This window comes from Vicia villosa, unplaced genomic scaffold, assembly GCF_029867415.1.
Source record: "Vicia villosa cultivar HV-30 ecotype Madison, WI unplaced genomic scaffold, Vvil1.0 ctg.000415F_1_1, whole genome shotgun sequence".
Classification (NCBI taxonomy): domain Eukaryota; kingdom Viridiplantae; phylum Streptophyta; class Magnoliopsida; order Fabales; family Fabaceae; genus Vicia; species Vicia villosa.
The window spans coordinates 844422-850132 of NW_026705190.1; positions in this window are offsets into that span (position 1 = coordinate 844422).

Consider the following 5711-nt stretch of genomic DNA (forward strand, 5'->3'; position numbering starts at 1 on the left):
AGTTTCATTAGAAGTCAGTTCGACCACTGTGTTTACTTCAGATTTCGACCTGGTAATTCATTTGTTATTTTGTTACTTTATGTCGATGATATTCTCATAGCAAGCAACAATGTTGAAGATGTAAAGAGGGTGAAGGTTGAACTCAATAAGGAGTTCAATATGAAGGATTTGGGAGCTGCTTCCAAGATTCTTGGAATTGACATTCGAAGAGATAAAAAGAAGTTGAAGTTATGCTTATCTCAAGAAGCATATCTACGAAAGATTCTCGAAAGGTTTGGTATGTCGAATTCGAAGCCAGTTGTGACTCCAAAAAACCCTTAATTCAAGCTGAGTATTGATCAGTGTCCCAGTACTGATGTCGGAAGAGTCTATATGAACAACATCCCATATTCTAATATAGTTGGTTCTTTGATGTATGATATGGTCTGTACTAGACCCGACATAGCATATGCAGTAAGTCTTGTAAGCAGGTACATGACGAATCCTGGAAAGGCTCACTGGCAAGCATTGAAGTGGATTTTAAGGTACATAAATGGGTCTCTGAATTGGGTCCTAATTTTTGGTGGAGCCTTAGGTGAAGAAAGTAAAGCAGTAATCGAAGGATATGTCGAGTCTGATTATGCAGGTTGTATGGATTATAGAAAGTCTATTTTTGGATATGTTTTCACCATGTTTGGCACAATAATTAGTTGGAAAGCAACACTTCAGAAGGTTGTTGCTCTATCAACCACTGAAGCGGAGTATATTGCCCTAACTGAAGCTGTGAAAGAAGCATTGTGGCTTGAAGGTTTTACTAAGGAGCTGAAACTTCAAGGTAAAGGTATCACTGTTAAATGTGATAGTCAAAGTGCAATACACCTGTCGAAGAATTCAGCCTATCATGAGCGAACTAAGCACATTGATGTGAGGCGGCATTTCATCAGAGGAGTAATCGAGCGTGGAGAAGTCCAAGTGCTGAAGGTTTCGACTGAGGACAATGCTGCTGATATGATCACAAAGACATTGCCAAGTTGCAAGTTTTTCCACTGTATGCAGTTGATAAAGCTGCATGAAGAAAGCTAGTTTGTTCCCTTGACATTGTAGAGTTAGGTCCAAGGTGGAGATTTGTGAGATATTGGATCGAACTCTAGTATGGTCGAAGAGTAGCTTCTTGGTTCGACAGGATTAAGCATGAAGTCGAAGGTTGTTCACATGCTTGTGTCGAAGATGCAAGGGTTGTTAGCATGTTAAAGTAGGTTTTAGTGTTTAAATCCTAATTTGTTAAGTTAGCTTGTTTATAAAGTTGGCTTGTATAATGGACTTTGTGGAAAAAGCCCATTAGTTAGTATGTTATGTTTTATTATAAATAGCATACTAGTCTCTCATCATTGCACACAACAAATCCTAATTTAGGGTGAGAGAGGTTATTTGTTATTCTTGTAAACTTGTAATCTTGTTTTCTAAGAGAAAGTAAAAGAATAGCAGTTATAACCCATTCTTGTGTTTTCTTCTTCCTTGTTCTTTATTCATCCCTTGTTTTATTCTTTGTTCTTGGCATTGAATTCACAATAATACCAAAACAAATCCACATCAAATTCCAATCTAATGATATTAGTAGTTCCATCATACAGATAAAATTTCATAGTTTAAACTTGAATTTAAAAGCAATCAAAATCGAATAAACTTACCATATCCCATAGTTATGAATATGGCTTTTCACCGCTTGCAAAGCTTCCATCCATAGCTACGATCTTTATGTGACTCCGTTCTCAAGTGGAGTCTCTTCATTCTCGTAAACACTGAAAACCACTTATCATCTGATTTACTCTCGTGAATTGTTGAAACGTAACGCATGAAAAATCACATATTATGAAAATCAAAATCAAATTCAAGATTTAGATAATTGTGAATACTGATTCAAACAAATTTGAATTCTTTGGGTCACTAAAAAGAGAATTCTTTCAGTCAAGTAAGATTCACCAATCCAGCTCATTTTTATGGTGACCTGAAGGCTTGAATCTTTCAAAAAGTGTTCGATAAAAATTGAAAAATCCTAACAATAGTCAACACAAATAAAATGGAAAATAATAGTAACCCTTTTAGATATGAACTCTCCAGACGAAAGTGGACTAATTGTAACAAATCGACTAAATCAGAGATTGAACATACCTGATAAACTTCTTTAATGGGTACGGTAAAAAAATCGGTGGTATTCACATGTCGGCGATTTGAACAACTCGATGAGACAAAATCGGTGGTAAATCCCTTTTCAAATAAACTCAATGGTGCGGCGCTTAAACCTCCACAAACAGAGTGAACACCATCTATAGAAATAAAAAAGAAGAGAGATACACAACAACCACCACTGTGTATCTCGCTGACAACCATCACATCCTTTGCAAACATAAGGTTCTTTGTCATCCATCATCACCAGAGAGTATTTTTTATTGGATATAGTGAGATGGATATGGGGTAGTTTTAACCATGGTAATCAAAATCGGACTGGATCGGCCGGTTCAACTGGTTGGACCGGAAACCAGAAAATTGGTGGTTTAGGCAGTTTTTAGGGTCGGACCGGATTTTGGTTTTCATTTATAAATATATGATAAAAAATTTGTTTTAAATTAAAATAGTGCATGATTTAATTTTCTTTTTCCTTCTCCAAATCACTGCAGTACACATTATCGTAACAAAATTAAAATAAAACTATTTTAAATTCTTTTGTTATTTTCTATTCATTTGATGAATGAAAGTAGATTTTGTATAGTAATATTTAATAGCTAAATGCGATAAAATACAATTCAATGCATTGGAAATGACTAGACAATGTCGTGAACAAATAATTGATAAAGTTATTAGATTATTAATTATTATTATTATTATTATTATTATTATTATTATTATTATAATATTAAAATGAAAGGGCTATAAATTTTTTAAAAAACTCCTAAGTATTAATTATAGAGAAATGATCAATAAATTTTTTGCTATTTAAAAAAATATAATTTTTTTTGGGTATTATTATTCTTATATATAATAAAAAAAATTATTTATATATAACTGGTTCAACCTAGGTTCAATCTCGGTCAAACCTTAAAATCTTGAACCCATAGGTACACCGATTCGACCTCCGATCTGATTTTGATTATCTTTGTTTGAATTATTTGAATTTGAAACATCAAAATTGAAAAACAAAATTGAAATATTAATTAAAATTGAAAACACAAACTGAATAAAAAAATTAGTTTTATTAACGAAGAAAACATTTAAGGAGATCACAAAATGAATAATTGACGAATTAAACATCAGAATCATAAGTCCATTTTAAACCCTAAATTCCTACCCGTTGTAGATTGACACAACTGTATATTCCTTGCCCCACTATTTGTCAACTTTGCAAAGGTGGTGTGGAGGATGAGTGGTATGTATTTTTTGGGTGTCCCCAAACGACACATTGTTGGACTTCACATCACTCTCGTGCTCAATTCTAGTGCACGAGAGTGATGTGAAGTCGGTACTTCATGACATTTTTCGGATGGAGGATAAGAGGGTTGCAGGTAGAGTGGCGGTTATGTTATAGATGTTGAGGAATAATAGGAATAATTGGATATGGAATAATGAGAAGAAAGGTGCAATCCAATTGGGTATGCAGGGGTACCATGTTTGGAAGGACAGGGCTAGAGCTTAGAATATCCAAGAGTCAAGCACTATGAAAGATCACCATCATATCTCCTAGCAGCCCCCCTCCGCCCCCCCATTCTGGGAAGGTGTAAAGCACCCTTTGTATCCATGGTTATCCATGGGCTCTTAATTGCAAAACTCCAAATGGGGAACAAGTTAACCACAATTAATAGAATAAATAAGGCAAGGCAAATGATATAAGGCAAACAAAAGTTTTGATTGTTTAAAAACAATTATTGATAAAATTATGGAAAAAATCGAGTTTTCGATTAAAAATAAATAATTGACAAAATATGACATTATTTAGTTACTATGAATTTTGTAGAAAAATAATTAATAAAAAAACAAGAGAAGAAACTAAAATAAAAAAAGAATTATGTAATTAAACTAAAAAAAGAAATTTAAAAAAAAGAAACCAAGCTAAAGAAAACAATAAAAACAAATAAATAAATAAATAAATAAATTAAAAGACTTAGCACTGATCCAGTGTGGTTGGTTGGTGAGTGTCCATGGTGAGATGCGCTGCTTTCAGCCTTCAGATCTGGATTGAGGAAGATCCGGTGGTGGAGATGCGAGGGAGTATTGTGTGGTCGAGTGTGAAGGCATAGCGCTGAATCATGAGTCACACAATTTGTTAAAAATAAAATGTCGTGGCCAAGTCTCAAACTCAGGGCCTCAAAGGTGCATTCCTCTTGCTTTTGCCAATTGTGCTGTGTATTGTTAGTCAATAAAGTAACACACACAATAAATTATATATGAAAAACAAACTTTAATGGACCAGTCAACCAAAGTGTCACTGTGGGGCCCTCTAGCGCTATCAACATCCAATGAGAAAAAGAGAGCGGAAGTTTGAACGTTTGACCAACCAAACACCATGTGCCACGCAAGGAAAGAGAGGAAGTGTTGTTGTTGACCAGCGAATGGGAGAGGCCCATCGTGCCACGCAGCGGTCCATCTTTCAACGTTACTATTCATCTTCTCATTCCTCAGTGCCTGCGGAATTTCCTGCGGAATTCCCTATGAATCTTCCTGCGGATTTTCCTTCAATTTCCTGCAAAAATTAAAACGCACAAAATAAGACGTATGAATGTTAACAAAGGCCATGGTTCGACTATAAATGACATTCTGAGCGTGATGGTGGCCCTGGTTTGACTTGAAAGTCCTTGCAAATAGGAAAACGAAAGCCATTATCGTTTATGCCCTATCCATGGCATCACCTCATTCCTACGTAAAAGCTTTGATACAAGAGCTCAAATATTTCCTAAATCATGTCAGAAACTCAGGCAAATAGTTAGTTCATATTAAAACGCAGTCATAATGAAGATTATAAAAAACCAATTATGGATGAAGATGGTGATTATGATGCGCTCGTTCTGAGTACTGCAAGACGTGTAATTTGATCATTACTTACTCTTTACTACCTCAAGAGGAAGTTAGAACGATCCTTTTGGACTGAAAGTGGATGTGGAAGGATTTCTTCTTGTGCCCTAGTGTCATACCCCGAAATTTGCCCATCTCATTTCATCTGAAGGATACAAAAGATTATAGGTCCTCCAAAAAGTCAACAAGAAATACCTTTTAGGTCAAAACTCATAACTTGAGCATGGAAGATCTAATCGAGGTGAAACTAAAAGGAGGTTTTAAAAGACTCATCATGCTTTCTAAAGTGTCCTGGAACATGGTTATATGGCAAAAATTGGAGAGAGATACAAGGCGTACAAGTTGGGTGATTTGGAGAAAATACACAAAAGTCAACTTGAGGAAAATCACTTATTTTGACCAATGGGCCTAGATTTGAGTTTCCATATATGATCATGAGTTCAACAAAAGCCCGTAAATTTGTTCTCATATTTTTGTACCATTTATTTAATTTATTTGAATTTTATTCATTTAAAATACAAAATAAATTGAGTAAAAGTCACAAAATAATAAAATAAGTTTATGGAATCTATTTTCTAATCACCCAAAGGCCCAAAGAATATATGTGAGCCCAAGAGTCATGAGAGAAAAAAAGAGAAGAAATATTTCTTAAATTAGGAAAGATTGGATGC